Source organism: Chionomys nivalis, chromosome 1 (assembly GCF_950005125.1).
Source record: "Chionomys nivalis chromosome 1, mChiNiv1.1, whole genome shotgun sequence".
In the NCBI taxonomy this organism is placed as follows: Eukaryota; Metazoa; Chordata; class Mammalia; order Rodentia; family Cricetidae; genus Chionomys; species Chionomys nivalis.
Genome location: NC_080086.1, coordinates 124,530,889 through 124,553,342, shown reverse-complemented (window position 1 = coordinate 124,553,342; position 22,454 = coordinate 124,530,889). Strand labels below are relative to the sequence as shown.

General features: G+C 42.8%; 1 protein-coding gene across 8 annotated transcripts in view; it reads right to left on the bottom strand.

Moving 5' to 3' along the window:
* Slc8a1 (solute carrier family 8 member A1) overlaps window positions 1-22,454 on the bottom strand; it is a 369,285-nt gene that overhangs the window by 296,550 nt on the left and 50,281 nt on the right. For 3 of the 8 annotated variants that reach the window (XM_057762235.1, XM_057762258.1, XM_057762274.1), the window contains exon 1: window positions 14,033-14,278. The exons of 1 other annotated variant lie outside the window; for it this stretch is intronic. The gene's annotated coding sequence lies outside the window, so the exon portion shown is untranslated. Of the gene's footprint in view, window positions 1-13,937; window positions 14,280-22,454 lie in introns of those variants that run through there. 4 more of the 8 variants (XM_057762242.1, XM_057762266.1, XM_057762248.1 and 1 more) reach the window with 3 other exon arrangements.

Sequence of the window (22,454 nt, the reverse complement as noted above, 5' to 3'; positions counted from 1 at the left end):
CTAAGCAATTAATCTATTTTTAAGACAACAGTTAAGCAAATGTAAACTTTTATCCACAACCGATGCAAGGACATTTGAGCTCCTCTAAATAAAGAGGGGACAGCCAAGGATGAAAGTTCTTTGCATCTGACCATTCCATCTAGGATGCAAAGTACAGCATCTAGTTCCCAACCATAGTGGATCAGACCAAAACCAGACTTCAGGAAAGGACTCAGTTCCCCCAGTCAATCTGTGTCAACACCATGGTAACAACCCCCGCCCCCTCCAACACCTATCAAATAGAGCAAGCAGTGTCCATCTCTGCTGATGGGTAATGAATGAATTGGAAGGTTTTTGAAGGAGGCAGGCTGTGAGAGGCCAGATCAGGGCTCATGACCTTCTCCTTGAACTAATAAAACCGAAGTCAGGATCCTGTTTCGTGTCAGGAAGCACCCTCTTAAATTGCCCAGCAAAGGAAGTGACTGGGGTAAGCATTAGGCAATGGGGTCCTAAAAAAGGAAGAGAGATTTAAGCTTCAAGAAAATGAAGACATTATAGAGAAGCCACGTGTCCCACCCACTAGTCCTTCTCTCTATTTTTGTCCATGGCACTTACTACTTTTACATCTTGAATAATTTATTCAATAATTTTATTTATTGTTGTCTTCCTCCAACAAACCTAAACCTTATAGAACCAGAGATTTCTGTTTCTTCTATTTATTTATTTATTTATTTATAACAGTGTTTTTTTTTTTTAATTTTTTTACAGTTAGAACTGGTGCATAGAAGATGCACTGCAGCTCACAGCACGTACCTACTGGATAAATCAAACAATTCTCATAGGGTCCTGTGCTGCTTCATCAACTCTCTGGTGCTTTATGAGAATCTGGGAACTGGGCCTGGGCACCTGCACTTAATATTCACTATGTGAAATGGATGTGCACTCCATCAGCACAGGTCGACCTCAGGATGAGAAGCCAACAGCAGTGTCATCCAGAAGAGAGGAAATCTGCTATCCAGGCTTACGGCAATGATCTCAAGCTGGAAAAGCTGGTCTCTAGCCTGGAGAGAGGATCTGGGAACCAGGCTTCTTCCCTAGTCTGTGGTTACAGGGTGGCTTCAGGATTTCCTATACCAGCTCTTGTTTGCTGACTGAATCCGTTCTGTGGAGAGCATCGAACACTGTGAACATACTTAAGGGCACATCTATCCTCTATCTTTTCAATGTAACACAAAAACATCTCATTAAACCTCCGCCAACACCCGCCATGCTAAACATTCCAGAACAGGGAATAAAATCCAAATCTAATTATGCTAACTCTGCATGGTAATGTGTACATGTGGGAAGGAAAGAGATAATGGAAAAGGAAGAAAGGGTTCCAACAGATTACAGAGAAGGATTTAGGGAAAAGACAGTTTGACAATCTGGAGCTCCACGAGGGGCCAGTAACCTATCCTCTGTACACTTTTTATTCTTCCAGGGGCCTCTTGGTTGACAACAGTAACAGCTTTTGATTGAAATTTGCTTACCAACTTTGAAGGTAAATAACAGCCCTTTTTTTGATAGTCAACTGTGCATGCTGGGAAAAAAATGTGACTGTAGTTGGGCTTCTATATGTAAGCCATTTAAAAAAAAAAAAGGTTTGCTGCCAAAAGTATTCTCCATCCTGGTCTAGAGACAATCAATCTTCAGAGATACAGGATGGTGAGATGGATCGATGGATAAAGTGGTTTTCAGGCAAGCCTGGGGACCATGGTAGCCTGCTGCAGTTCTGGCACTGTGGAAGAAAGAGCAGGGGATCCCCAGAACAAACTGGTTAGCTAGCTTAGCCCACTAGGGAGCTGCAGTTTCTATTGAGAGCCCCTGACTTAGCAAATAAAGAGGATAGCAATTAAGAAAGTCACTTGATGTCAACCAGGCAAACACACTTATGGTAGAACTTCAAAGAGAAGAAGATTCCATAAAAGAAGGAATATCCAAGGAGAATAAAACTCTCTAGAGCATGGAAGCAGGAGCAATCCAAAAGGAACATAAGGCATGGATAACTGCAGACATTTAGGTCTCCTCAACTCCAGGTCACCCAAGAATCACCTGGAGACGAGAAAACCCAGGTAGCTGGGCCCCTTCCTCAGATACACAGCAGGTGACAAGTATAATGTTCCTGCTGACACCGGCAATTTTTTTTTTTTTTTTTTTGGTTTTTCGAGACAGGGTTTCTCTGTGGCTTTGGAGCCTGTCCTGGAACTAGCTCTGTAGACCAGGCTGGTCTCGAACTCACAGAGATCCGCCTGCCTCTGCCTCCCAAGTGCTGGGATTAAAGGCGTGCGCCACCATCGCCCGGCTGACACCAGCAATTTTAAGGTTGTGTGATTTTGGCACTCTTCCTTGAAAATACCTGGAACAAAGGCCAGGTGAGAAGAAAAGGAAGAGCTGAGTAGAGTGCAGAGAGGCTTCTGAGGCAAGCGCATCTGCAGCAAACACATCCTCAGTATAAAAATGAACCAAGTGGCACTCAGCTAGTGCCTGGGTATCCGAGGGCAGCCATGGGCTTCGGATGGCATTATAACACTGATGTGAGAAGAATGTATCTCATGGATTGCTTCTTACAGACTGAGACCCCTGGCGGGATTAAACCAGGAAGGACATTCATGATTGTGTTGGCAGAGAGGTGGAGGACCAGAGGACGAGGGAAAACAGAGGCTAAGAGGCAGTCACGGAGATCGTCAAGCAGCAGATGCAGGCACTGAGTAATCTGGACAGCAGCTGATCTATCAGCGTCAGTTCTGCCTCTCGAAGCAGAAGGCTGGGATTGCCAGACACTCCAGCAACACCTGACCAAAACCAGGAAAACTGGAAGCCTCCAGACGTGAACCCTAAAGCAGAAGCTGAAATATGCAGGATGATGCACCCTAGGAACGGTTTGAATAGTGGAGAAATCTGCTCCTTCAATTCGAGCTTTTCATGGGTGTTGCCGACTTCCCCCACTCTTTTCTCTTGAGCTCCAGAGTTAATCCGAACTGTGAGTTGTTCCTCTTCCTTTCTAGCATCCTCTCAGGTCCTGTAACTCTGTGCTATACTTCAATTTCAGGATAAATGATACAAGAATATCTCAAATAACTTTCTTCTTTTTTTTCAATCCGTTTTTTATAAAGAAAATTTCTGTTTAAATGAGTGGAGTCTGGTTTATCTAACGAGCATACCCCCTGCTTCATCCTCAAGTAAAATACTTTCATAAGAGATGGATTTTATCACTGAAAGTGAGGGGTTCTTTTTTTGTTTGGTATCAAGTCATAATCCCTGAAAAAGTCCCATGCTTCTGAGAATGGCAGAGGTAGAAAGCAAAAGAAAATACATAAAATAGAGAAAAATGACACATTGTAATAAAGTGCATAAATGATCCATGTGTCTCCTCTGTCAATATTCTATGCTGCAGTTTTGGAAAGTTCCTGAGAGAATGCTCAGTGGCTTGGCTCTAAAACCATGTACAAATCCACATGAAAGCAGCACAATTTTAAGAGGGAAGTGAGCTTAAAGAGGAACTTGTCAACTCTTATTACTCAGCAAAATAAATGGAGTGTTGATGGCCTGTGGGAAAACATATTTTTTACACAAATCTCTGAGAAGTTTATGAAACATACATGCTCTCTATTACATAGGACATGCAGTGTGTGTCCTTCAAACATTTGTATTTTGGAAAATTGTTTAAATATCAGTAGAAAAGTTATAGTTTTAAATGTTAGGAATGATGCTGAAGCTGATTTATTGTTGTCTTTTTTTGTGTGACAGAGGATCTGGCATAAAACTAATCTTGAGATGTTGGGGAGTTAGAAAAAGTCAGTGGAGGAAAAAAGAAAAACAAAGCAAAACAGTTAGCCATTTAGTCATTCAATTCATAGTGGTAAAACCTTTGCTTCCCAAGCTTTTGCTTAAACAAGAATCGTTTTCATCGATCTTGATGAGTAGTGTACCACTCAAGCAACTGTCCATGCATCCATCCATGCATCCATCCATGCATCCATCCATTCATCCATCCATGCATCCATCCATGCATCCATCCATCCATCCATCCATCCATCCATCCATCCATCCATCCATCCATCCAACAAATACTGGATGTCTGTAAGGTGCCTCTGGGATCTAAAACTGCAAACTTGATAAATGCAACCTCTCTCTTCATGGAATGTATGCATGCCCTCACTGAGAAACAGGCAAGAGATGGTACTCTAAATTATTCCAAACTGTAATCATTAGCTGTGGCAAATTTTCTATCATAAAAAATATAATCATATAGAAATAAAAGCCTGGGGCCTCATTGATAACGTTTTAGTGAAAGTTCCCTGAGAAAATAACATCTGAGTTATTCAGAATTTAGAAAAAACTACAGGAAATCAGGAGAATCAAATGCTTCAGGGCAAAGCTTCTGCTGACCCCTTGGCATTACCCTTCTGGATAATGGGATTATTCACAGACCTACTATCTAATGTGGGATATGAGATCATGCTCGGAAAACACTGAAAATAGTTCCATAGTTTATATGAGACTTTTCATCTTGGAAGGCAGAGCTATCCCCCTTCAGTGAACTGCTTTCCGATACACTGTTCTGGGGAGTGGAGTGGATGAAGGCCTCATTGGTCTAGGGACTACAAGAAATGAATACCAGATTTAGCTCCACCGAGGAACTTTGGACAAGTCCCTTCTACTCTCTTGCTCTCTCCCATTCAACTGTTAAATACAGGGAATTCTGGTAATAATTTGACATTATGGTATATCACATTTTAGTATTCAGTGCCATTCATAAGACAGTACCTGTCCACCTCTCTAGCTCTGCTGTTTTCTGACAGTCAGCAGAGCTACTAAATATGAGAAAAAAAACTAAATATGAATCATATTTTCCTTTTCCAAACTTTTATACCTAACCTCCCTGATCCATCCTTAAAGCCAATTCTCCCTCTGTTAAATTTCCTTTACTATTATTATTTTTCCCCTGGGAAAGCCCTTAAAAGTTAGATAGCCTTTCTCTCCATTTCTCAGTAAGAAACTTCAGACAGATAGCTGCAAAGATTTTGCAAAGCCACATGTCACAAAAGTGACAGACTAGACTCTAAAACAAAGTCTGTGTTTCTAGGCCTCCTCTCTTGACTCTGACCTAACCGCTAAGATGTCGTAGACTCACTGATATTGAGATGTCATAGACTCACTGATATTGAGATGTCGTAGACTCACTGATATTGAGATGTCATAGACTCACTGATATCGCATTTTTTGTGTCTTTCACACTATGTACTTTGTCAGGAATCAACAATTCATGTCCAATGGAGCCCAACCCAGCTGGCCACCTGGTCTTGTACGGCCCATGAAATTAAAATGTTTTCCAATTTTTAGATGATTGAAAACTGGAATAAAAGAACATTTCACATTTCAAAGGGAACTTATGAGATATTCAGAGTCAGTGTTCATAAATAACTTCTTAAAGAAAACAGCTCTTCCATTATGTATGTATTGTCTGAGCTGGCTTTCTTGTAGAAGAAATAGAGTTGAATGACTGTGACAGACTCCCTGGTCCACAAAAACAAAAAGCAATTTTTATCACTATTGAAAAACACGTGTGATCTTACAACGTTTGTGTGTGTGCACACGCATGTGCATATGTGTAGTAAGCTTTCTCATAAGGACCACCAGCCCTCAGTTAATGGCATGAAGACTTATTATTAATTATGAAAGCTTGATCTTTAGCTTAGGCTTGCCCCCAACTATCTCTTATCACTTAAATGAATTTGCTTCTATTAGTCCACATACCACGAGGCTTATTACCTATCTCTGCATTGTTCATCCTGAATCCTCTGAGTCTGGCTGGGTATTCTACCTTCTTGTTTCCAGAGTGTTCTCCTGCCTATATCTCCTGCCCAGCTATTAGCCGTTCAGCATTTTATTACACCAATCTCAGCAATACATTTCACGCAGTGAAAATGTCCCACAACATTTTGTTCTTTTACCTAAATAAAAAGGAAAAGTTATAGTTACTCTAATACAATAAAACTACATACAATATGAACAATTATTAAGTAAGAATTATATTTAAAATGCCCAGTCTGTTTGTATTTGGCAAATTCGGGGAAATTACTGTGTTATCTATCCTTTTTTAGTTAGTCCAAAGTTTTATACCTAAGTCACTTTCTATAATAACTTGTATTACTATCTAAAAATATATTTTTAAAACTTAAAACATCTCTTTAGATAAACAACTTAGGATTTTTGTTTTTCAACCATAAGTACCCTACATCATTTATGCAAGTCCTTTTTATCTGAATTTGGCAACAAGGAAAACCGTACAACTCTCTAGCATTCAATCCCCATCACAGACCCAATAAGAATAAAATATTATCCGAGTAAAGAGGAAGTGCAGAGGAAACAACTTCCAAAACTACAGAAATGATGAAGATAGTTGACTGCCTATATAGTCACCCAGGTTTTCCTACAGCATGGGGCATACATCTTTGGACTACAGGCCTAAAACATCTGACAGACTTCTATCTAAAGCAGGAATTTTGAAGGACTATCCGACTTTGTCTTGGCAAAGTTCAGCAGTCATCTTCTATTGTGTCCTGCTTGTCCAATTTGGATAATATACTGTCAGCAGTCAAGGCAAGGGGAGTTTCTCGCCCAGTGACTAACTTTGTCACAATAACCACAAACTCCATATGGCAGTTCTTTGATGTCAGTCATTCATTTTTTTAAAAGTGGATTGGTGCTACCATGAGCAGATGTGTTTCACTGTCATGAAATCCTTTTGTTATTTAAAATCTTAAATACCTAAATAAATACTTTATAGGTCTCTGAAGTGTTTGAAGACAACCTATCTATTTAAGTTGTATCTCTGACCTTGAAAACTTACCTAAAGTCACTACAAGTTTGATTATTATAGATGACTAACTACTAGCATGCATTTCTTAATTATCCTAAACAGTTTTATAATAATAGCTTTCAAGGACTAGAAATTTACATTATATTGTTAAATGAGCTGCCTAGGTACAATAAGTCAAACAAGAGTAGAAACATATATAGAGTATGTTCTAACAAAAATTAGTATCAATTTTTTATCATTATACAAATTTGTATCATTATACAAAAATATCTTAAACAAGAGTACAAACAAATACATAATGGTTAGGTGGTCCATGTCATCGAATGTATACTTGCCTTCCACCTTTCCATGGCAATACTCCGCATCACTGAGCATATTCATGTAAAAGGCATGATAGGAACAAGGACTCTCATTTATTTGTAAGCCATTTATAAATCTTTATAGAATATTTGTGCACCAGAAACTCTAGCACTGATATATGGTTCCCCATAAAATCCATAGACTCATTAATGTTGTAATTACTATTTTTATCATTACCATCCCTCCTTAAATAGATGAGAGAAGGGAGCCGAGAGAAATGCTAAATTCAAACAGACATTGTAAATATGAATGGTCTGCTTACATCTGCTGGTCTCAGAGCCCTGTAGGCCAAGAACACAAGGGGCCTGCAGTTGAAGAGTCAACATTGAAAAAAAAAAAAGCAGTGTCTCAGTACTCGTTCCTCCCTGGGGAATCTTTGTTAGATATCTAGGCATTCCTACAGCTGGAAAACATCTGCATTTGGGAAGGTCTTCTACACTGTCAGAGAGGAAGAAGTAGACGTGACTTGGATGGGGTGACTTCTAGGTATCACTCCCTCTTTTTCCATCTTAGAGCCATTTAATATTAAGTACTCTTCATTTCGTTATTTGAAAAAGAAAAAAATAAACTACATGCCATCTGATGTGTTTTCCAGTGCTGAGGACAGTCTGAAATGAGAGCACCGATGAAAAAGAAGCTCTTGAAAGAACTGCGTGTTCTGGGAAGAAAGACAGAAAAGATTCACGGGGCGGGGGGAGAATGTGAATTTGTCCAACACACACCAACTTCAGCTCGGGGTGGTCACAATCTCCATCATAAGAAAGGCATTTTGAAAGGGGAATGGTACTCCTGAGAGATAGTACCTTTTCAAACTCTCCCTGATGCCACTTACAGCGAAGGTCTACAAAGCAAGTGTCCCTTCGGAGATGGATAAGCAGTCCAATGACCTTGACCTTTTACTAGGCTGGGAGGCTTTTTACTAAGAATGAACACAACCAAAGAGTGGCCCTATGTCTTGTGTATTAATGAAGATCTTGGAGAAGCTGGAGTAGTGAAAGGGGAAATTCATGAGAGCCAACAATGATACATAAACAAAATTAACCTAGAGTGGCACCAAGGAATACCCAGGGTAGCATCACACTTACAATCTCAGAAATCTGGAGGCAGAGGCAGGAGAATTCAAAGCCTACTTGGGCTCCATAATGAGAGCTGATCTTTAAAACCAACCAAAAAGTAAAAGGAGAAATGAGTTGGCAGGTGACCCACTGGTTCTATTTGTTTCTGACTACTTATTCCACAGCCTCTGTCTTTCAAGGTTGTGCTCCAAGATCATGTTGGAAGTTGCTTTCAAGTGTAAAATGCCATAAAATTACTATTTGTCATAACTCTACAGTCTATAAGCATAGTCCTGACTGGGAGCAGATCAGTAGCTATAGAATTGTGCAGGACATTGGTCTATTGTCCTTGTCATAAAATGCCTGGGGCAGGCTTCATATGGCTCAATGGGACTGGGCTCACTGGTTTTCTAAACCCCTTTCCCCCTATCAAATGACCTGAAATACCTTCTCCTAGAGGAAGTCACAGGCCAAGCTTCTCTTTCCTTTTCATATCATCTAGCACTTCATTCTTCTACAGTTCAGAACCTGCCTTACTCAGCCATGGTATTTCATCTATAATTGTTCTAGATCAGGACAGGAAGCACTCAGTCCAGAGCGCGACTTTTGTACAGGCTCTTACTCACCCATGGTGAAGTCATGCAACTGTCTTCATCTTTAAGTTAAGGTAGTGATGCTTCCTTTCAGGACACTTAAAAGCATTGAATCAGAAAAATATATACATATGTACAGCAACTTGTCTAGAATTGGCATGACAAGTGCTCCAACAAATGGAAAATAATTCACTTTTCATGTGTGTGTTCTGAAAAGCCCACTGCAGGGCCTTATATACATCTAGGGCTCAATAAATGTCACAGTTGGATTCATGTAAGTTGCTGAATCACTGCCTTGCTGATTGACTTGATCTCACATTAAAGTCAACAAAGAAATTATTATTTGTGACATTGCCTGCAATGGCCGTGTAAGATCTGCAGAATGATTACTCTGCCTTTGAGTTTAAGATGGCCCCCGATACTATCTTCCATCTCTTGAATATGCAGGTGACTATTTACCCTAATTGGCATCAGGCTACTATCACCTAGGTAACCAGTGCGGACGCTGATGATGGTACCGTACAGCACTTCAGGGCTTGGGAATGCTGCATATGGTACAAAATAGCACCTTCAGGATTTGAAGACCATCAATTTACTCTGCAGAAAATATTCTGCCCATTTCTCAGAAGTCTTACAAAGAAAGAGGGTAACTTTCAAGAAAAGATCCAAAGCTGCTTAAGAGTAGCCCCTTAGTGTGGGAATCCATGTTTGCCTGTTTCTAATTACTCTCCTACTACTGACCCCTTTGTTAGAAGCTCTGCTCCCTAGCACTGGACTCCTCATACTTGCCCATCAGAACAGTCTTCGGAGGGGCATTCCCTGGGCAGAAACGCGGCTTTAAATTCCATTCACTTGCTCTTTGTCTTCCGCATCTCAGGACTTTCTGTCAGTTAATTGTATAAACCATTCCAGGTTCACAGATGAGCATATGATAATTCCCTGCAGGGATTTGTACAGAGTACCTCTCAGCCAGGCAGTACCTCTATATTTTGTTAGGGATCTGTCTGACAGAATACCTTCGCTCAAATGAATGACTTTCACTCTAAGGATCTCAGATACTATGTTGGCCAATGGATAAAGGTTTTGAACCTATGACTGTTTAGGCCAGACTCAAGCAACTTGTTATAAAGGAGGTATTGGCCCTCAGCCACGGAAACATTTTTCTTGCCTCACTTGTCAGTCAGGATACTCCCTCCCTTCTTTGAAAACTGGGCAGGAAGTAAAGTCAAAATGTGTGTCATTTGAACCTTCATCTATCTGGTTACACTCTGGACTAAAAGGACCAAAGGACAGCTGCAACTGTGAGCATAAGGCAGCCAGTTTCAAAACAAAGTTGGCAGGGAAAGACAGCAGTAAGGACTATTGAATCAAGATGCTCCCGGTTTGTCTTTGGAACCCCTTTGATGAAAGCCTACCAGTAAGCACTTACCCTAGAAGTCTCCAAGCCAGAAGATGAGCTGTCTGTGTTGCATGTAAGAAAGACTGAGAGCCTACTCCTTGATTAGTTTAAAGTTTCAGCATCATGCACGTGTACACATGAGAGGCTAGAGGCTGGGGCAAAGAAAAAAAAAGACAGAAAAGTAGAGAAAGGACAAGAGAGGGAAGGCCAGAAGGAGGAAAAAAGGAGGGAGGGAGGAAAGAAGAGAAAGTCAGAGAGAGAGAGTGGAAAATAATCCTACAGCATCTAATGAGGCCCCACTGGACGAGTCTTGCCTTTAAATAAAAATCCCAAAAGGCAAAAGCTGAAAGCTCACATTTCCCGAGTCTAGTCCATCCCAATGGGTCAGAAAACACCTGACATCTACTTCCACTAGATCTGAGAGATATCCCCCGGGAGCCCAAAGCATTTTGTACAGAGGGAAAAGTGGGAATGGCTAGTGCTGTAACCCAATGGCCTGCTTACTCTCAGTCCCCGCTGAGAATTAGAACTGGAGAGATAGACAGCTAAGGGAGCAGAGCCCATCTGGGGATCTAGAGAAAGTCAGGGAGAATACTTGCCACAAGAGGGAGCAGTAGAATTTGGTCAGATGGGTAAAGTGTTCCTACTAGGGAAACGGGGTGTCTAACTGTGAGTTTATAGGATCCAATCATGGAGTATGGATAGTATTGAATGATGGCTAAGCAAAAGATTTATGTCCCTAAGTGACAGAAAGTCGTACTTGGACCACTAAATGCTTAACAAAATCAGATTTTTGTTTTACTTGAAAGTAACATATACAACAGCCGAACATGAGGCATGCAACCTGATATAACATTATCTTCTCTAAATGTTTCTTGCTATAGAGTTTACTTCCATTTCAGCTTGGATCTTGTTGATTCCTATACCTGCTTCTTTTCTGTATATTGTCCTCCCTCTACCTGGAGTGCCCGGGAGAAAAGACTCACCCCACACACGTGACAACCACAATCAGGCACAAAACACTTTCTTTACATCGCGTGTGTTTTCTTCTTGCTGTCCATTCTCTTTTTACAGGAGAAAAGCAGTTTCTAGAGGCTCCAGAGTCATTCTCATTTATTTTGTCAGAGAAACAGATTAAGCACTAAGAGGGAAGGAACCATGCGTTTACTTTGCAAGATAAATAAAAGTCTATTTTTGTCTGATAAAAAAACATGTTAAATATAGCTTGCTAACAAATGCTGAAGCTCTTCTTGATGTATTTTATTGTTTCAAAGCATAGTGAGCTTGAAAGAGCCAACTTCTATAAATCCTGCACATCAGTCCTCAGGGGATTCCTCACCTTCCCCTCTGTTTTTTCTCTGGAGTTAGAGCACCCGCACTGCTATGCTCTTTCCTTTTCCTTCATGGTCAACAGAAATTCTGTCTGTCTCTTAATCTGAATCCAAATTGATGCCATAGAAACCATTCTAGTTACAGGATGAAAGGTCTACAAATAGACAGGGGCCATGAAGCACTGCCTTCCAATGCCTTTAGTCCAACATTCTCTCCTCCGCTAGGCTAAGCAGCTTGCTTTCAAGGCAGAAGAGTTGAGATAATCATCCTTGATGCTTACATTCTGTGCTACCTCTGGTCAGCTCAGCAGTGAATACTGCCTTCTCTCAGTTCAGCTTGCTTGTTTGCTTGTTTGTTTTTCCCTCACAGATCGGGACTGTCTTTATAGGGGAGATCTTAGTTAAAAAGTTCTGAGATCCAAATGGAACCCTCAAAGCAGGCAGAACGTGTGGAATGAAAAGGACTGAAGAAAACCCATCTGACTGAGAGCAGTGGGTCCTCCCCCACCCGCTCACTCACAAAACCCAAAGATGGATGGAGCAGGCTGTCCTTCCTCCTGCTGTCTACACCCAGCTAACCTCCAAGATTAAGCAAGTTTGACAAAACCAGAGAGCAAAATCCCAGTAAGGCAGGAATTCGAAAGAGGAACCTAAGCTGTCATTCTCTTTCTGGCTTTGTGTTCTAACTGCAAATGAATGAAGACTCTAGATTCATTCCCCTACCCCAAGAGCCTTAGAGAAGAGGTGTGTGGTGTGTGTGTCTGTGTGTGTCTCTCTCTGCGTAAGTACGTGTGTGTGTGTCTCTGTGTGTGTCTCTCTCTCTGCGTGAGTACGTGTGTGTGTCTGTGTGTGTGTCTCTCTCTCTGAGTGAGTACATGTGTGTGTGTCTGTGTGTGTCTCTCTCTGCGTGAGTACATGTGTGTGTGTGTCTGTGTGTGTCTCTCTGCGTGAGAATATGTGTGTGTGTCTGTGTGTGTCTCCCTCTCTGTGTGAGTACATGTGTGTGTGTTTTAGTGGGGCATACTTTCAGAATTCCCCTCCCACGCTCCCCACAACGCCCCTGGAGAAACCTTCGCACAGCAGGACAGCAGATCTAAGGTTGTAAACGTTCTGCTTCTCCAAGCTGAGGTCCTCAAACAATCTCTTGAAGCAAATCTGATGAGAAATTTTCACCTCCTCAGCAGCTGGCTCCCTGACCAGGATCCCTGAACTGTCTTTAGCGCATCTGTCATTTTTCAAAAAGCTTCTTCCACTACACCTCCCACTGATATCCTTTTTTCTCATTTTAGGCTTTACACCTCCAGCAGGACAAAGTTTGTGTTGTTATATTCACAACCACTAGTGGCTGACTAGCAGAGAGCGCCTTCCAGGGAGCCAGGCTAAGGGGGCTTAAAGCCATACCTAGCACAAAAAGCATGACTTTCTTCTGCCCGTGATCACAAATAACAAGCACGTTGGTCTCTTCCCAAAAATGCTTTGTTAAATTGGATCACAGCTGCTCTTAACTCAAGCACCTCCTCTTTATTTGGGGAGGGAAGTAGGAACTGCTAGCAAGTCATTCACCAGACAGAGACAGAATCTATGGCTCTACGGGGGGGTGGGGGGGGAACGAGGCAAACATGCACATATGTTGTATTTTTTAATGCGTCTCCAGGACGGATTTGGTTTCTCTGGCGGACTGTCCTGCCTCTTCCTCGAGAAGGCGGAGCCAAGAAGGAGATCCTTGAATCTCAGAACACTGGCCATTTCCCCAAGGGCCAGCCCAGCCTCAGTGGTAAATGATGCAGCTGTGAAGTTCCCTTTGAATCTCGGGGTAAAGACGCAAGTGCATGCAGAATCCCCAACACAGTGCCCGTGCAGGGAATCCTACAGCCCACTCCCCACAGCTTCTCTCCCTCCTCTTTCTCTGCTACCCAGCCACACCTCCCTCCCCTCTGCAGTCCTCGCCTAGTAGCACCCAACGTCCTCCAGGAGAGGTGGCTCACAAGTGGAGCCTTGGGGAAGACCCCAGGGATTACCAGGAGGAAGGGGGACCGACCGTGAGGAACCCAGTGGGTGGAGATGTCTGTCTTCCCAGCAGCGCTGCCTGCTTTCTGGGTGGACTTAGCTCTTCGCGCCTGGAATCCTCGCAGCCCAGCACTGTCCAGGGTGCAGCATCTCCCTCCTACCAGCAGCCCTTTCTTCTCGGGCAATCTACACTGGCAGGCGGGGACCCTCACGCCCCAAACCACCAACAGTCTGAGCAATTTCACTCTCAGAGAACCACGGACACCCAGAAAATCTGCAGGCGTGCGCTTGCACACACACACACACACACACACACACACACACACACACACGAACAATTAAGAAGCCTACCCTTTGGCTTAAACGAAGGGAATCGCTGGCTTGAGAACCTTAAAGAGAGCAGTTTCCTTCTCGATGTCGCTGCCTGCCAGGGACCAGCTCCTTACCTGGGCTGAGCCTTGTGGATGGCTTCCCTGCACGCCGCCGGGCGATCGGGCGCACTCACTCCCTTTTGGAGACAGCTCGCGTTCAGGAAGAGGTCGCTCCCATCCTCGGCTGGAAGCACAAAGCCGGCGGCGGCGGTGGCGGCGGCGGCTCGACTCCGGAGCAGCGCCCGCTCGAGCAGCGACGGCGGCGGTGGCGGCGGTGGCAGGCAGCGGTGCGCGCGGGCGGGAGGCGGCGAGGCCGGCAGGCTGGGAGGGCCGGGGCCGGGCGGCGCGCGCGCTGCGCTCCCTCCCTCGCTCCCTCTCCTCCCTCCCGCGCACCCCGCCCGCCCGCCCGCAGCCTCGCACTGGCTCGCACGCGCCGGGCCCGCCGCCTCCTGCCTAGCTGGACCCCGCGCGCCACCCCCGGGTGCCTTGTGGGAACACGAGCCGAGCGGGCAGCCCTTGCAGCCACCGGGTCTCCTGTGCTCCACCAGTGGCTGAATTCCCTGGACGCGGGGCCCCCGCAGTGCGTACCCGCCGCGCAAGCCAGCGCTCCCTTCTGCACCCAGACACAGACAGGCGCAAACACGAGCTACTGCAACTTTTCTTTTGAACCCTGCTAGACTGATCCATAGACAACCTGACGCCCCCCACCCCCCATACAACTCGCCTACTTCTTCCTTACCCCCGAATTTGCTACTCCAGATACATCTTTCTTCCTCCACATTCTAGTCCTCTTCTAATGGAAGCTTTCTTTTTAGCAAAGGAAATCTGGCGACGTATCACCATTTTTATTTTAATCCTTACTCTGTGTTTCGCCTTCTTGTTGAGAGAGGAAGAAGTATATGCTAGCTACTAGACGCTGTGGATCAAATGCGGACGAGGACAGGGGTTTCCCAGCGGAGATTTCGGAAGGACTCAAGGTGTTGCTATCTTGCTCACACCTTGCAGCTTCCATGGGAATAAAGACCAAGAGGCCCTTTAGTTTGAATGCTGTGCTGCTTTTAAACTACAGACAGGAGTAAGAAACTGAGCGTTAAGACTGAGTCAGGAAAGACCTAATGCAGCAATCTACGAATCATTCATTGTCCTTTCCAAGAGAAGCCATACCATTGCCAATACATCACTTTCCCATAATTAAAGGAGCATTGCAGCAGGCCCTTGCTCTCATGACAGTTCATTCATCCTTACAAATCCTTAATGACTTGGCAGGATGAAGGGCTAGACCCACTGAGGAGCTCAGTGACACCCAAACCTGGCTGCCCATCAGATACACCTGGGGATGCAGGCTCAAAAGCTGCACACTCAAAAGCTGCCACAGACTCTGAGCAGAATTGCAGGTTTGTGTTTTTAAAGCAACACTTGATAGTAGCCCTTGTGGTTTGCCAAGAAAGGTAGGTGAGTGCCCTGTCAGGGGCGGCTATATGGTGAGGGACAGAAGAGAGAGCTGAGAGGCAGCAGAGGCAGCAGTGACAGGGGTCAGAAGTTCAAGTCTTTCTGTAGAGTTTGTCCTCATACTTACAGCGCAGCTCTGGCTGTCAGGCCTTAAGTGAAGAAAGGTTAGGACTCCAGAAATCAGTGACTCTGAAACAAAGTAAGGTGGGAGAAATGGCCTTTCTCTAGAAGCCCATCAGGGACTCTTGAGCCTGATTGCACCTCAGCTATGCAGGAGAGGGTTTTTAAATCCCACCGCACAGGCCACACCCCAGACTAGTGAACTGGCAATCTATGGGGTGGAATGCAGTCATCAGGGAATGGTTTTTCAGGTGCCCTGGTCCATCCTAGGCTCAAGGAGGGTAAAGAATCAGGGCTCTGGGCTAGAGTATCCTTTCAATAAGGTATGGATGTCAATCTCCTGGTGATGAAGTTTCTTGCTCAGGGCAGCGCCTCCATTTCTAGCGAATGTCACATGCTATGGGTGGCCTCTGAAGGAGGACTTCACCGCACACAGCAAGTATGTGCGGTGCCCTTCTAATTGCTCATGGGCACTGAGCTTGTCAGAACATACTGCAAGCTGCCTTTTCTGTCGACATTCGCGGGAATTCTTACTGCCTAACAACAGTTTCCTTTCTTTGCTGGGTCCAGGGCTTTTCCTGGAGGCCCCATGGCTATCTATGCAGGCTTCAGTGAGACTGCACAGACTACTGACACATGGCATAACAGAGTGGATCGCCATCACTCAGCTAGCATATGCCTCTACTAATAACTGTTTGAGAGAGAGAGAGAGAGAGAGAGAGAGAGAGAGAGAGAGAGAGAGAGAGAGAGAGAGAGAGGCAGCTATTTAGCTCACACTCAAGGAAGGGGGCTTGGAAAGAAAAGTGGCTGCATCTACATGACACAGGGAAAAACTTGTAGGGAAAGAGTCCACTCCATTCATAGGGCAGAGAACATAGGTGAAGGAAGAGAGTGAACGAATGGAAGAGCAATGTGAGCGAATTGTATTCCATTGGCATAGATCTTGTGTGCAGCATGAGAAACAGATTTGCCTTAATGGACTGACTAGTGAATGCTCCAATTTTCTTGAAAGTGTACGTTTGTTTGTAACATCGTGTGGCAAAAGGGGTGGGCTTTTTAGGGTACCCCAAGTCTATCATGTCAGCGTCTACGAAGGTATTAAAGTGGCATCCCGTTTTCTTTATTTTTTTCTACTTGAAATTGATAAGCAAATTTTGAATCTTGGAGAAAACCTACACTAAGTGTTCTTTTTATCTAGAACCACTAAGAGGCAGCCCCATGCCTGGTAATTTGGTACCCATTTTGATCTGACTTAATATCTGAGCCCCTAATTTTCTTTGTCTTTTATTTCTCATTAAAGCCAACTTTATAATGATTCTAGTGCCCCAAGGCAATTTAAACCCTTTGCTCCCTCCCTCCCAAATGTCATACATGGCTGGATTTTTATTGCAAGAATTATCAAGGTCTACATCACCCGCAAAGGGCCGTGGGAGACTGCAGCTGTACTTAAAGAAGTGGCGAGGCTGCTGCAGGCTGGATCAGGACAAAGAAAAAGCATTGTACCACGTATGAAAGTGGGGTTTCCTATCCTAGTCACAAAAGTCCTGATAGCAGTCTCTTATGGTATTCTCATACATACAGCTGTGTTTCCCCCCTTGGACCTGAGTTTTCATGCATTAGTTTTCACTATATCACTAGCTAAAAAGCATGGTACAACCACTTAGCGAATTGCATAAGATTGTTACTAAAAGTCAACGCATACTAAGGTTTTTATGAGTTAGTTCCTAGAAAACCTTTTCTGGGGCCTTCAGAAAATTCACTGCAAAACAAATATAAGTGACATGTATTATATTCAGCTTTATATCCAATCTCCAAAAAGAAGAGACCAAGAGTTGCACATTTAAAAATGTTTCATTTAGTACTGGGTTGAAACCCATAATAATTTTTATCATGGAGAAAGCAAGTACTCTACTATAGTTCCTTTTCTTATGACGTCAACGCCTTAGCCAGAGACACTATTGTTCTTTCCGTTTCTAGGAGTTTCATTAAAATTCAACCAGCTACTTAAGTCCTGGTCATCCCCATTCTCCTTTCTACTTGCAGCCTTTACCATTTTCTTCATGCTGCTCTTTCTTAAACTCAGTCTTATATAGATTTCTGCATCTAGAAAATGTTCCACAGTACACCAAACTGTCCAGAAGAGAACACAGTAGCTAGCTCTCTGCCTAAACACCTCTGCTGACCACAGAGCACATCATTTTGTCATTTAGATTTCCTTCACCACTGACTGAATCCAAGGTTATTCCCTTAAGGAATGCCTGTGGGGAGTCTGTGTTGACTTCCAGTTCTGTTGGTCTTTGTCACTTGAGTCTTAGCCTTGCGGTTGAACACTTCTTTGCTGCATCTTGACTTGCTAAAATACCTGCCTAGTACTCCATCCAGCAGTGCTGGTGCACACAAAGCTTCACAGAGTGTGACCAACTTCATGATAGACTGGTAGTGAGAATCCTTGTCTCTGTGCCTGATCACTGAGGGATTGTCCACTTCCTCTGGTGGTAAAATGAAGCTTTCCCAGATTTAGGGGCATCAGGGGCCTGCTATTCTACATTGAGAAACCTTTATCTAAAGTCAGGACTTATCCAACAATTTCATTTCGCAGTTTTGCTTTGTTTTAGACCGAGGAAATATTTAGTTCATATCTTCCAACTTTTCCAATGGTAGCTGAAAGGTAGAAACCTTGTAGGGACAGAAAAGAACAAAAGATCCAGTGCTTAAGTGTCAAAATGTCTGCCCTGGACTCCCAACTCTGCTCTGGTCCTGTGACCATTGGAAATTTCTTAACCTCTAAAATGCCTTATCTTTGTCAGAGAAGCTAGAATCAAAATCTCCTTCAAAAAGCTGTAGGAAGGATAAAATATATATAATATACTTCACAGAGTTATTGATTGTAGAAGTCTTTCAGCAAATGATTTTGCTCTTATTGTTGGGAGTGAAATGTTATCAAAAATCATAGTCACACAAATAAAAAGAAATCAAACAATTAGTTCCATAGCCAGGGCATTTTATTATTGGCAACAACTATGTCGAGGTCCTTGTTACACCTATACAGTGGGTAAACCAGGAAAACGGGCTTCCACATCAGGGAACCACTTTCTCTTTCTGCAACAAATTTAAAAAGCCACTTGTATGCTCTAATTTTGTAAGGACTCAGTTTATCTATACTTACTGATAATACTCCTTTGCTCTTTACAGTTGTGTATACAATTTACACTCATCTTATTAAAACTGGGAGCATCAAAGAATGCACTTGAAATAATTCTGAATACAACTATGATGTTTTTGCTCACATTAATGTTTTCCAAGGAGACCTTATCTATGGGACAAAAACCTCTACAGATTCTCTTCAACATTGTTTTAAAGACTCTCCATCGCAGGGGCTGAAGATCACAAGGGCCACTTGCAATGTTCTGTATCCTTAGCATTCACTTCTGAGGTCTTGTCCCTGAGAGGTCATACATCAGCTATTTTAATAAATCTCCTTCATGACATACCACCCCTGACGCATGGCTCCCTTATTATGTCTTCAGTTGCTGGCTTCTGGTTAGAATCTTCTGAGAAATGCCAGTGTTTTAGGGATTGCCTGAATCCCAGATAGCAGTCATTCAAAATGAAAATGGCAAAGAGACTTGGAGGCAAAATAGAATGAACCTCGGGGTGTCTTAATGCACAAAGTTATCAGCGCTGGTTCTGCTGCCAGTGGAGGTGCTTGGATAACAAACCAGCGTGTGCTCATCTCTTTGTGAACTCAGACTCATGCTATGTAATTCAAGGACATAGTGATCATGAGTAAATGAAGGTCAGCAGCTAAAATCTCCTCCCCACATCAGTTCTACTCTGCCACAGAAGAACATGACTATCTTTGGAATTGTTTCTGTATCTCTTAGAATGCTCAGCTAAATAAATGGCAGGCTATTTGAGGAGGCACTGAGAATATTTGCTGCTGCCTATAATTTAATTTTATATGAGATCATTATACATTAGTCAGAAGGGCTATGATTACTTCTATTTTGTAGATTGAGAAAGAAAATACACAGAGATTCATTTGCCTAAGTTTGACTGCATATATGTCTTATTTCGTTAATTTGAGGAAAAGAAATAGCTGCTGAAGCCAAGGCTGTACCATTGGATGCTGTCTTCTTCCTGCTGTGAAGTCAGGTCTGGACACTGTATTTCAGGGGGTTCTCTCTGGGGGCATTTTGTTTTTTGTTTTAGATTCTCTTGGTTGTCTTAAGATCCAGTCAGGGCTAAAAATGATTGGCTTAGGTTAAGTCAGGAATTCAACAGACATCTATAAATGGCCCCATCCACCTAGCACATTGTCTCCTACTCTGTGACTCTACTGAATATTGATGCCTAACAATACAAAGCTAGACACTCCTCTTGCAAATTTAAACAGGCCTGTATGTGTGTGTTGTGGCCTTTTTGTTTTTAAGAGGCAGGAGTGAATACTACAAGTTACCTTACAAAGACACATAAGCAGATTGGAATATTGCATCAAGAAAGCCCAGTCCATGAGTAGAGCATATCCATCTTGTAGAATACTCACCCTACATGTAGACTCTCAAGAAGGTTTAGTGCACAGGAGATAAATTAACAGAATGGATAATGTTTATTCCAAGGGGACAGGGCTATGTGGGAACAAGGCTGATTTCTCTTGTAAGGTACAACTCTTTGGCCCTATCCATTGCAAATTGCAACTTAATTCCCATCACCTCCTTGTCCCTGCAGTACAGATCCCGGTTAGCAACTGACAGAGTCACCATATCCACAGCACAGTCCTGGCTGGCCACCTGCTCTGTGATGACAGACAGATTGCCTGGGACACTGCAGGAGGCTGAAGCACACTGAGATAGCAATTTGACCCAGCTGCAGGCTTGAGTCTGTAAGCTGACCCTCTGTTAGTTACCTTAGGAATTACTGATAAACTATCCTTTGGCTCAATTTATGAACAATTCAAAGGCTGTCTTATTTTGTCTGTTAACAATGGTTCATGGGGCAAATATTTATAAACATTAAGCTTGAATTTGCGTGGCTATTTTAGAATCAAGGAACATTTTAAGCTTTTTAGTTGTATTCAAAGTCATCAAATAGTTCATTAAAAGAAAAGTAACTGGGAAGAGCAAAGAAAAAACAATTCATGGTTGTCATTTTAATGTATTGGTTCATTCGGCCATTTGTGTGTTTTTAAATTTGATTACATTTGTGTGCGTATTTAGGCATAGATATTCCAGCGTATGCAATGTGGAGGTCAAGGCCAAGCAACACCCAAGAATCAGTACTCTCCTTTACCAAGTAGGTCTCAGGGATCAACCTCAGATCCTCAGTGTTGGTGGCAAGTGCCTTAACCCACTGAGCCAACTCGCTGGTCCCTAGTCTTTTATATGTTAATGCAACAACATTTATGAAGAAATATTATGGGCCATATATTGTCTCAGTTACTGAAGAGATAACAGAAAAAAACAGAATGAAAATTCCTATTCTATTCTAACATGGACAAATGATGGACTGGAACAAATTTAGAAAAGAAACATGTCTTAGGTATCACATGATACAAGACAAGGAGAGCAGTAAAGTAAAAACAAACAAACAGCAATAATGAAACTATAGTACAGAGTTTAGGTAGTGGGAACTAAATTAGGTGGCCATTTAAAAAGAAGGTCTCCTATTGATCCTACTGCCATCTTTTCAAGTTCCCAAATGGTGAAATGACGCAGCATGGTGCTTCGGTTGGTAATTTGTTTCTGTCCCACACTGATGCTCTCTTAGACCCTCCTCAGGGACAGAGAGCTTTCTCAGGGAAGAAGCACTGACAGGTGAAACAGCTCTGCATAGGATGTTGTCACAGGATACAAACCTAACTGGTGTAGGAGGTTTTTCTGTTTGCATGTTGATTTCATTGGTTGAATAAAGAAGCTGCCTTGGCCTTTTGATAGGGCAGCCCTTAGGTGGGTGGAGTAGACAGAACAGAATTCTGGGAGGAAGAAAGCAGAGTCAGAGAGAGCCGCCCGCCATGAAGCTGCCAGGTCAGACATGCTGAATCTTTCCCGGTTAGCCATGACCTTGTGGTGACATACAGATTATTAGAAATGGGTTGAATCAAGATATGAGAGTTAGTCAATAAGAGGCAGCAATTTAATTAATACAGATCTCTGTGTGATTATTTTGGGCATAAGCTAGCCTGGTCACTGGGACAACAAACAGCCTGCCAGCCCTGGCTTATAAAAACATGAAATCAGGTACATTTTGGTCCTTATCTGTGATCAAATATTCAATTATTTAATTATCACCAAATCAAAAGCTACAATTTTTATATTGAAATCAAAACTGGCAACTTACTTTTTATTTTTATTCAATATCATGATCTTTTACTGTTAGGGCTTTATATACTTAGTTTCAATTTTAATTAGAGGCTTATAAACTAAAACAGAATATGGCCCATGCATATACTATGCATCAAAGTATAAAACAGATGCACTCATTTTGTTTCTTTTGTGAGTTTTTAATTTTTTTTTAACTCATGTACAAGGTAAAACAAAAATCCCGAATGTAGAAAGTGTTCAAGAAAAGGCAGTGCTTAGGTGGAAATTATTCAGTACTTAAAGTAGATACCTGACTCAGATGAGCAACATGTAAGTGCACTTTGACTAAATTATACCAGTTAATGTGCCACCCGTGCTTTATTACATGGCAGTGGGGTAAAAGTTTAGTGCCTGAGATTTTAATTCATCTTGCAAAAGAAAATGGGAAGTGACCATTTGATCCAAAGCCATGAACTAAGTTCTGTGGTTACTTTAAAAAGTACATCTGACACCATTCCTTACTTCTAGGGTCTTTATCTTACAGGTCGAAGAGATGCATGGTTTTGAAGAAGTGGGTGCTATAGTTGTGAACAGGCACCTTGACTATGTGTCGGAGACTTGTTAAGGTG